Genomic DNA, 12,329 nt, shown 5'->3' on the forward strand with positions numbered 1-12,329 from the left:
GAGTAAAACTCAGATTCGTCGCATGACCTTTCCTTATTTTCAAAATAAAGAATTAAAAAAAAACATATCCTGTCATTATTCAATTGTACCCATCCTTAACTAATATATGTAGCTACGCCAGTGTATACCACTACAAGAGTGACAACATAAGATATCACAAAACTAGTGTAAGTAATCTTTCTTTTGAGGAAACAGTCTGCATTACACAATACTGGCCATTGAAATTGCTACACCACGAAGATGACGTGTTACAGACGCGAAATTTAACCGACAGGAAGAAGATGCTGTCATATGCAAATGATTAGCTTTTCAGAGCATTCACACAAGGTTGGTGACGGTGGCTACTCCTAAAACGTGCTGACATGAGGAAAGTTTCCAACCGATTTCTGATACACAAACAGCAGTTGAGCGGCGTTTCCTGGTGAAACGTTGTTGTGATGCCTGCTGTAAGGAGGAGAAATGCGTACCATCAGGTTTCCGACTTTGATAAAGGTCGGATTGTAGTCTATCACGATTGCGGTTTATCGTATCGCGACATTGCTGCTCGCGTTGGTCGAGATCCAATGACTGTTAGCAGAATATGGAATTGGTGGGTTCAGGAGGGTAATACGGAACGCCGTACTGGATCCCAACGGCCTCGTATCACTGGCAGTTGAGATGACAGGCATCTTATCCGAATGGCTGTTACGGGCCGTGCAGCCACGTCTCCAACCCTGAGTCAACAGATGGGGACGTTTGCGAGACAACAACCAACTGCACGAACAGTTCGACGACGTTTGCAGCAGCGTCGACTATCAGCTTGGAGACCATGGCTGCGGTTACCTTTGACGTTGCATCACAGACAGGAGCGTCTGGGATGGTGTACTCAACGACGAACCTGGGTGCAGGAACGGCAAAACGTCATTTTTTCGGATGAATCGAGGTTCTGTTTACAGCATCACGATGGTCGCATCCGTGTTTGGCGACATGGCGGTGAGCCCACATTGGAAGCGTGTATTCGTCATCGCCATACTGGTGTATCACCTGACGTGATGGTATGGGGTGCGATTGGTTACACGTCTCGGTCATCTCTTGTTCGTATTGACGGCACTTTGAGCAGTGGAAGTTACATTTCAGATGTGTTACGACTCATGGCTCTACCCTTCATTCGATCCCTACAAAACCCAATATTTCAGCAGGATAATGCACGACCGCATGTTGCAGGTCTTGTACGGGCCTTTCTGGATACAGAAAATGTTCGACTGCCAGCACGTTCTCCAGATCTCTCACCAATTGAAAACGTCTGGTCAATGGTGACCGAGCAACTGGCTCGTCACAATATGCCAGTCACTCCTCTTGATGAACTGTGGTATCGTGTTGAAGCTGCACGGGCAGCTGTACCTGTACACGCCATTCAAGCTCTTTTTGACTCAATGCCCAGGCGTATCAAGGCCGTTATTACAGCCAGAGGTGGTTGTTCTGGCTACTGATTTCTCAGGATCTATGCACTCAAACTGCGTGAAAATCTGAACACACGTCAGTTATTTTATAATGTATTTGTCCAATGAATACCCGTTTATCGTTTGCATTTCTTCTTGGTGTAGCGATTTTAATGGCCAGTAGCGTATTTCTCGAAAAATCTTTACGAAATTGAGCAACTGAAAAGCACTCAGTTATGTACTGCGCCACCCGAAAGACGCAACCATCCTCGTAGGAATAGCAGAACGATTAGACACTACAGTGGCACAGTGACATTTAAGTGTAGAGCAACGTCGCACAGCAGAAATCAACACATTAGCTCAGTTATACTCAAAAAGCACAATACAAGAATCTGCATTGTTAGCTCTATTGTCAGATGCATATCATTCGACTTCACAGATAAGACTATGGCTAAGATAACCAGGGGACATACACTTCTGTGCTGGAAATATGGTCAATACAGATCACAATGCAGACAATTTTACTTGGATGTTGAAATTATCTAGATGCAGCCCACACTTCATACCACTATGATGTTGTGCACTACAGAATTGCCACAGATACTATTTGTAGTTTGATAGTCTAGTGGTAGCTACCACAATATGATAATAATGATGTTTATAAATTGTAGAGCGCGGCAATCACTCCTCCCAATATTTTTTTTTTTTTTTTTTTTTTGCTGGTTTTATTACGCAAATCCAGATTTCGGTTAGTGCCTAGCCATTATCAATGCACTATTTTCTAATCTCGATGCATGTTAGTTTACCGGTTGTTCCGGCATCAGTCACAGTTCTTTGAATAGTCTGAAGAACCGTGACTGACGCCCCAACAAGAGGGAAACTAACATGCATCGAGATTAGAAAATAGTTCACTGATAATGGCTAGGCACTAGCCGAAATCTGGACTTGCGTAATAAAACCAACAAAAGAAAAAAAGAGGACGACTGATTGTTGCTCTCTATAATTTATAAATCACATAACAGTCGCTGAGTGCACACATTTTCCGCATGGAAGGTAACCTGATAATAGTGATATTAATAAATTATATCAAATAATATTATCAAGACATACAAGGTTGGTACGAACAACTGCCACAAATTACGATCTGAGCGTCAGTGGTAAGTGCTATGAACTATAGTATATGTTGGATAAAAAATCAGGTATTCGACCTCACCACTCAGAACAGCAAAATAAAATCTTCCAGCTTGTAATTATGCTACACGAAAACGCACCTCGCTAAGGAAGGGCGTAACAAAATTCTTTAATTCTTTTATGAAAAAAGATACGATCTGTCGTGCTCGATAATACTGCATAAATATCTTCCCATTTCAAAACCACAGCCAAATTGTCCATACTTTTAAATAATATCTATTTTATTTCGCTCTTTTAGAGTTATAATCTACTCTCTTGGCTGACTGACGTTATTAATTAAAGATAGTCAGTTCCACAGGAAAGACTACGCCGTTATCCGCATAAAACAAAAGATACTATTATAAATATACAGGGTGTTTCAAAAATGACCGGTATATTTGAAACGGCAATAAAAACTAAACGAGCAGCGATAGAAATACACCGTTTGTTGCAATATGCTTAGGACAACAGTACATTTTCAGGCAGACAAACTTTCGAAATTACAGTAGTTACAATTTTCAACAACAGATGGCGCTGCGGTCTGGGAAACTCTATAGTACGATATTTTCCACATATCCACCATGCGTAGCAATAATATGGCGTAGTCTCTGAATGAAATTACCCGAAACCTTTGACAACGTGTCTGGCGGAATTGCTTCACATGCAGATGAGATGTACTGCTTCAGCTGTTCAATTGTTTCTGGATTCTGGCGGTACACCTGGTCTTTCAAGTGTCCCCACAGAAAGAAGTCACAGGGTTCATGTCTGGCGAATAGGGAGGCCAATCCACGCCGCCTCCTGTATGTTTCGGATAGCCCAAAGCAATCACACGATCATCGAAATATTCATTCAGGAAATTAAAGACGTCGGCCGTGCGATGTGGCCGGGCACTATTTTATATAAACCACGAGGTGTTCGCATTGTCGTCTAAGGCAGTTTGTACCGCCACAAATTCACGAAGAATGTCCAGATAGCGTGATGCAGTAATCGTTTCGGATCTGAAAAATGGGCCAATGATTCCTTTGGAAGAAATGGCGGCCCAGATCAGTACTTTTTGAGGATGCAGGGACGATGGGACTGCAACATGGGGCTTTTCGGTTCCCCATATGCGCCAGTTCTGTTTATTGACGAAGCCGTCCAGGTAAAAATAAGCTTCGTCAGTAAACCAAATGCTGCCCACATGCATATCGCCGTCATCAATCCTGTGCACTATATCGTTAGCGAATGTCTCTCATGCAGCAATGGTAGCGGCGCTGAGGGGTTGCCGCGTTTGAATTTTGTATGGATAGAGGTGTAAACTCTGGCGCATGAGACGATACATGGACGTTGGCGTCATTTGGACCACAGCTGCAACACGGCGAATGGAAACCCGAGGCCACTGTTGGATCACCTGCTGCACTAGCTGCGCGTTGCCATCTGTGGTTGCCGAACGCGGTCGCCCTACCTTTCCAGCACGTTCATCCGTCACGTTCCCAGTCGGTTGAAATTTTTCAAACAGATCCTTTATTGTATCGCTTTTCGGTCCTTTGGTTACATTAAACCTCCGTTGAAAACTTCGTCTAGTTGCAACAACACTGTGTTCTAGGCGGTGGAATTCCAACACCAGAAAAATCCTCTGTTCTAAGGAATAAACCATGTTGTCTACAGCACACTTGCACGTTGTGAACAGCACACGCTTACAGCAGAAAGACTACGTACAGAATGGCGCACCCACAGACTGCGTTGTCTTCTATATCTTTCACATCACTTGCAGCGCCATCTGTTGTTGAAAATTGTAACTACTGTAATTTCGAAAGTTTGTCTGCCTGAAAATGTACTGTTGTCCCAAGCCTATTGCAACAAACGGTGTATTTCTATCGCTGCTCGTTTAGTTTTTATTGCCGTTTCAAATATACCGGTCTGTTTGAAACACCCTGTATGTTTACATAAAAATAAATGTTATTACTAATTGCACAATTACCTAATAGTTAAGCCAATCGCCGCCATTATCGATTTTAGCCTGGTTCATTTTTCATGTGTTTTTCACGAGATATTCTGCTTTTTTTTTTCTCGGTAACGATCTCCGTATCGTCCTGATTTTATATGACAGCTGCTTCAAAGTATATATTGGCTTTCCTTTAAGCTTCATCTCAATATATGACCAAACATTTTGATCAGATTTGCATCCGGAGACATTGCAGGCCAATCCATCGTGGGCACCCCATTGTCTTCTTTCCACGTTGTAAAGAGACGGATGCGATGCTTTGGATCATTATCCTCTAGAAGCACCCACTTTTCCTCATTCGAACCAAATAGCTTCTTAACGGACCTCAGAAGGCCGTTTTGAGAAATATTTTACATTACTTCAGCGTTTGAATTGGCCGTAAATAAGTGCAAATAGCCAAAACTGCAACCGACAAAACAAAACATTCGACTCTCACACTGTTTATCAATACACTGTGCAAAAGCACAATGAGTACAGATTATAGACCACTAACAGAGATGCCACTGCGGACATTACAGTTGAAATTATGGTGTTCACTTTCTTGTGGAACGGTTACACAGCAACCCATGACGGTAAAAACGGAAGAAAGCTGGTGATATAAACCTACTCTGTAGGTTGTTTTGACGACAGAGTGGGTGGAGCCTGCCACCATCTTAGATAGTCAAAAACATCAGGAGACTACTGTTTGCGTTGCTTCTTGTTCATTATTTCTGTCGTGTGCATCCAACAGCTGTTTTATGTACTAAAAATTATAGTGCTTACATTAATCAGATGGTGTCAGGAAGGCAATTTCGGATGTTCCTCTGTTCTTGAATCCGTATTTACTCTAGTAATACGAAACATTTGGTCTCGTTAATGCAACTTGTTTTTGTTGACATTTAAAAAAGAATGCCTTCGTAACGCATTTTATTCCACTTTTACCATATTTGTATCGATTGCAAATGAAGCTGGAACTCCGAAACCAATGCTTGTTAGCTTATTGTTCATCCCATTTTCAGCTTTCAGCTCGTATGCACAATATTTTCGTTGTTGACGTTTGTAAAAAAACTTACCTACGTATTCTTTGTTAGCCCATAAACGTGTGCAATGCGGGAGAAGCAATGTTTGCTGTCGCATCTGGTGCATGCCAACAAAGTGAACGATTATTGAAGTGTCAAATAAACAGAACTGCATAGAGGTACATCTCCATTGGAATGAAATTATTGTTTTATTGGATTGTCAGTGCACTAGTCTCACTGTAGTTTCCATATTTTCTCACTTTGAAATCTTACCTACGATGCGTCATTCAGTATGTGACCAACAAAACCAATTTACAGGGTAAAGCAAACGATAAAACTATTTAAACTTCTTCCAGCTTTGTGGAATGCTATAAATGCAATTAAGGGAATGGTTTTAGACGCTTAAACCCTGCAAAATGGATATTTTGCTTTGATACGCATGTAAGAAATTTTTTTTTTAGTAATGATAGCCTAACATGTGTAAGATATAGGCGTATCTTTCCAACAGTAACCTATTTGCTTCTTTTTCCGGAATATTTCCCTCCAGTAACTCCGGTAGTTTTCAAAAATAACCAAACATAGCACAATTGGAGTGTATGTCTACTTTGATCATCTGCGCGATTTTACTTTTGAATTTCATTTAGTGGTTTTCGAAGTATATAAGCATATACCATGATTTGCAATATACAAATAGTTAGTTTGTTACTTAGTTTCATGTTCCATTGCCATCTGCACGATACATCGCAATGCTGTGGAAGGAGCCACTGCATATTGACACCAGTTTTCTATTTTTTTTATTTTTTGTGTGAATATGGCTCATTAGTATCATTTATTAGTTTTCTTGTTTTTTTAATTAAAGACAGACAGAGGCATTCTGTATCAATGTATAAGTGACCAAAACTTTTGGCTGCGGCGTTGTGAACCCCTGTTTGTGCTACAGACAACCTTAACGTTGTATGATGGATGTCATTTTTTTCTTCTGCTACTGCGATTATGTACATCATTGTTCGTGTTGAATTGCAGTGGATTAGTAGCAACGAACTTCAAGAGGAAATACCTACAATGTAAAGCGGTTAGATTGCTACTCACGTGCCGTGCAGCAGGCAGGCGCGACGAAACGAGTATCGCATAAGTCTTCAGCCAAAGCCTCTTCAAAAATGAAACAAAGTACAAATACACATTCACGCACCCACATGAGCGCTGTCTCCGGCTGTTCTAGGCAGAATCTTTTTTACAGGGCGACGACAATGAATAATTATTGGCAGGAGGAAATTAGGAGATGGGATGTTGCCCAGCAATCAGAGCGGTTACGTAGCCGTGTGTTGTGTGGGGACGAGACCGTTGATACAGCGTGGCTCGGAAGTCGGAGCGTTTGTGACTTGGGAGGCAGTGAAGAACACAGGAAAGAAGAGAGAGAACGGACACTGAGCAAAGTAAGGCAAATCTAAAGCCAAATGACAGAAATAAAACTATCACAATAAATGTAAAGAGTGCAACATATATTCAAAAGGAAATACTGCTTGAACGGCTCCACTTACGAAAGACATGTGATTCCTTTAAACTTTATATTACGATCGGATCGATTAGTATACCCGTAAACAAAGAAAGCTGTCATTTTTTATGAAACAATCAAAGCATCCAATACAGTCGAAACTGAGGTCAACTGAAGAATGGGACACAACCCGTTGGCTTTGACCAATGACGCCATTGGTTACTCACAGATATTAATGTCTTTATTTTCGAGCCATAGATAGTAACTCGGTTATCTCATGTGGCGAGGCGTCTTCATTGTAAATTGAAATAAATGAATATGTTTTTAAAAGACAGGGCTAGACATTGTGTACGATTTTTGTCTCTTCTATTAATTTAAATAATTTGTTCGTTCCAATTCATTCGGTACCTATTTCCATGCATAATGAGTTTGAGATATTTTGGAAGAACTGGTTTTCATTCTGGACAATTTTTAATTTTTGTTTATAGGTATGGATTTCTCTGTTCCTATGTATATGGAATATTTGAAGAAGGATTCGTCAACTGCAGTACGGAATACAAATTTGACAGTTGTAGCTTTTTCTCGCCTTCGCTAGCGCTAGTATTACTACAATATTTTTCAGTTGATCGAAGGCGAAAAGACCGACGTACGAAAAATTAGTAGCCTCTACTTCAGTTGACCTATGTAGGTCAGTTAAACTACGAACTGTTCTTCAGTTGACCTCTTAGGTAAACTAAAGTACGAGTTGCAAATCTTATGTATGTCGCTGCTTTTCGCTTGCACTAGTGCCAGTATCTTATTCTTCAGCTGACCTATATAGTTCGCATATATATGCTAAGATGGTAGCTGTTCTTTGACCATCTTCTTCTTCTGTGCGGATGCACAAACAGTGCCCGAACTCTTACGGGAATCGGCAAAAAGCCGCGATTAATGAGTATAATGGGCGGGGGCACTACGAATGTAGTGCGGGACAATACGTTGAGAATGTGGGTTTCGCGGGAGGCGTGCCATACATAAATCCCTGCAGTCGCACTATCCTCTGTATCCTCGGTGGCTCAGATGGATAGAGCGTCTGCCACGTAAGCTGGACATCCCAGGTTCGCGTCTGCCACGTAAACAGGACATCCCAGGTTCGAGTCCCCATCGGGGAACACACTTTCATCTGCCCCCGTTGACGTATGTCAACGCCTGTAAGCAGCTAAGGGCTTTCATTTCATTGTAACTATATAGTTTAATTGAAGTACAGGATACAAATTTCACGTATGTCGAGTTTTTCACCTTCGCTAACACTAGTATCTCTTCTTCATTTGACCAACATAGGTCAACTCAGGTACGGGATACAAATGTTACTGTTGCAGGTTTTTTCGCCGTCCCTAGTACTACTATGACAATTTTCAATCGACCCTATTAGTATCAAAGACAAAAAAATATTTGTATCCCATACATCAGTTGGCCTATACAGGGTGTTACAAAAAGGTATGGCCAAACTTTCAGGAAACATTCCTCACACACAAATAAAGAAAAGATGTTATGTGGACATGTGTCCGGAAACGCTTAATTTCCATGTTAGAGCTCATTTTATTTCTTCCGCCTACGCTCAATGGAGCACATTATTATGATTTCATACGGGATACTCTACCTGTGCTGCTAGAACATGTGCCTTTACAAGTACGACACAGCATGTGGTTCATGCACGATGGACATCCTGCAAATCTCAGTCGAAGTGTTCGTACGCTTCTCAACAACAGATTCGGTGACCGATGGATTGGTAGAGGCGGACCAATTACATGGCCTCCACGCTCTCTTGACCTCAACCCTCTTGACTTTCATTGATGGGGGCATTTGAAAGCTCTTGTCTACGCAACCCCGGTACCAAATGTAGAGACTCTTCGTGCTCGTATTGTGGACGGCTGTGATACAATACGCCATTATCCAGGGCTGCATCAGCGCATCAGGGATTCCATGCGACGGAGGGTGGATGCATGTATCCTCGCTAACGGAGGACATTTTGAACATTTCCTGTAACAAAGTGTTTGAAGTCACGCTGGTACGTTCTGTTGCTGTGTGTTTCCATTCCATGATTAATGTGATTTGAAGAGAAGTAATAAAATGAGCTCTAACATGGAAAGTAAGCGTTTCCGGACACATGTACACATAACATATTTTCTTTCTTTGTGCGTGAGGAATGTTTCCTGAAAGTTTAGCCGTACCTTTTTGTAACACCCTGTATAGGTCAACTGAAATATTGGATATAAATTTTATGTACGTCGGTTTTATCCGCTTTCGTGTAGCTCAACTAAGGTACAGGATGCCAATGTTTCGTACGTCGATTTTTTCTCCTTCGCTAGCGTAATGTCCTATTCTGCAGTTGACCTATACGTCTACAGGTCAGCAGAAGTATGACGTACGAATTTTACGTTCGTCGGTCTTTTCGCCTTCGCTAGTACTAGTATCAAGTGAAGAACAGGATGCCACCAGTTGCGGAGGTGAAAGAAACAAGACTTGCAAAATTTGTGTCCCGTACTTCAGCTGACCTACGTAGGTCAACCGAAGGGTAGGATACTAGTGCTAGCAAAGGTGAAAAAGTTGACATACATTAAATTTGTATCCCATACTCCAATTTAAGCTAAACAGATCAACTGCAGTTCGGGATCAACTCATACATGTCAACTGAGGTATTCCATGCTAACGTTACTTCTGTCCCATTTTTTTTCTTTTTTGTGCTAGTATCCCAGTCGAGCTATGTAGGTCAACTGAAGAACAAGACACTAGCACTCAAAGAAGCGATATACTTAACATTATGTTCGAAATATGAATGTACGTGTACCATCTGTTTTCTCAACATTCGTCTTTACTGTTAAATCTGTGTAATACATCACCTCTTGTAACTTATGACGTCATTGGTGAAAGCCGATGGGTTGTATCCCATTCTTCAGTAACCCACGAAACTAGGCACGAGTACGTCAGAGTGACGTCACGGGGAAGTTCACCGTGGCGAGCCTGGAGATATGAATGTGATGAACCTAATATTTTGGGCTCCTTAAGATGGCGGACGTCAGCTTCAAGTTCGTAACGTAATGACAACTCCATTCTTTTTTTATCTCCATGACAGCAACCACGCTACAGCAGTATCGCTGCATAACTTGAAAACCAATGTATTAATTCGTTTTAAAATTCTCACAGTCTCAGAAAGAAGTAAATTATCTTTCTTTCAAGAATGAATCACCTTTCCCTTTCAAGAAAATCCTGGAGATAATTTCTCTCCTTTTTAACTTAGGAAATATGAAATAATTTCTCTCTTTGGAAATTAACAAATCTGAACTAATAATACTGTTTCTTTGGGAATCAATATGTTTGCATTTTATAACGTTGCAGATTTTTTTTTTAACCTTTGACTTCCTTTACCTCTTTCTTTTTCGACATTTGCCAATTGTTCAATTGGTATAAAACTGAACTTTAATTTTAAAATATCTTTGAATATTAAGTGTGGAGCACATAACACCTGTTTCACTATTTTCATTTTTAAAATAGAAATTGTTCTGTCTTTATTGGCTGTTTTCTTTCATTTACAGATACAAGTCAGCTTCGATTTTACGAGCGCTGGCCAATCAAACAAACCCTGTAATCAGAAAATTAAAAAAGAAAAAGAAACAAAAGCCCTGGGTGTCACTTGGACTTTAAAATAGACACAAAATTAATCCTGCTTCAGGGTCTGACTTTCCGCGAACCTGATACAAATGAAATTATTTAAAACACAGCACTCGCACCATAGGAGAGACAATTAGCGTCTCTTCAGTAATAATGGTTCTTGGTTTGTCGTTTAGGATTTTATAGGAAAAGCTACTAAAGTCGACACCGTGCGCGCAGATCTCCTACTTGGTTCTCACTATATCACATACAACCGTAGGACGACCGTTCCCATAATTACAAAGATAACACAATCCACGTACCTGTACAGAGATTTCCCAACATTAACTAAAATACATCGTCGCTCACGCTGAAGTTGCAAAAGAAGCCCCCCTAACAGAATGTCGCAAATTGACTATTTCCTAAGTGCTTGCTTTCACCTTAAAGTCTACTAATACAAAAACGCAGATGCACTATTTCCTTAGTGCGTACCTTCTCCACTTCCAAATTCAGGCAAAGGCTTGATGTGATAACGTTATTTATCTGCTTTAACAAAATGAAAAGTCTCCAATCCAGCCAAGATACGGATCGCGTACAAATGAATGGCTTTCAAGCTACACTTCGTTCAGTACTGTTTTGGCATAAAATCACCAACCACAAGAAAACAATCCTAAACTGTAATATACCATAGCCACTACCGCTATCACACACAAAATTTGAAGTTCCCTTCACTTGACACTTTTCATCCCACAAAGTGAGATGAAAATTATCACTGATTGGTGCAAAGATTACTCAATTCTCCGAAACGACTGTAGCGTCTGACTCAAACATTCCCAAGTTTAACCCCAATTCGGACTGATCTTAGTCCGGCTACCAACCATCAACGAGTAACTGAATTTCTCCTTGGACAAAACAAGAACCATTTACGATTAACAAACATAGCACGCTAACTCTCGCTTTTCGTTTGAGACTGTCGTTGGAGTCTTGCGGTGGTCAGCTGCGCCGTAGTTGTTATCTTTGCTGCAAACTGCAGCTGTACAGTAGTTCGTGCGTATAAACTCTCTGACTTTGACCGGATTCTACTACTAACGCGACAATCTCTACAACATTTTACAAAAATACAAATAAGAACACTTTCCAAACAAATAATTAAACACTCTATTCTTTTCACAACAGCGAATTTTGATGGAAAGGTTAGGCGACTCCTACTAGTAATGCTGATTTAACGTAACACAAATTTTGGAGCATTACGACTACCAATAAATTCCCGAACTCTGCCTGATATCTCAGATTCTCCTGGCATACAAAATGTTCGCACAACTTATAGGACTGCAGTTGGGTGACATCTTAAACAACTCTTCTGCTCGGCCGTCTATTCTTCGGTGTCTCGTCTCTGTCCACCACCGTGGATTACGTTTAGTGTCTGGAGCTTTTTACACCAGTCCTGTTGAAGGCCTTTATGCTGAGACTGCTGAACCTCCGCTGTCCAATCGGCGAGCTGTCCTTCTGAGTCGTCATGCTAGCTATCTGTCTTCCATGCCTGCTAATCCGGCCCATAATTCTTGGATTTAGGTTATGCAGGCCACCCTTCCTCCCTACTACCACCAGGAATCCGCTTCCGTCAACTGCTACATTCTCTT

The sequence above is a fragment of the Schistocerca serialis genome, chromosome 9 (genome assembly GCF_023864345.2).
Source record: "Schistocerca serialis cubense isolate TAMUIC-IGC-003099 chromosome 9, iqSchSeri2.2, whole genome shotgun sequence".
NCBI classification, from domain to species: Eukaryota; Metazoa; Arthropoda; class Insecta; order Orthoptera; family Acrididae; genus Schistocerca; species Schistocerca serialis.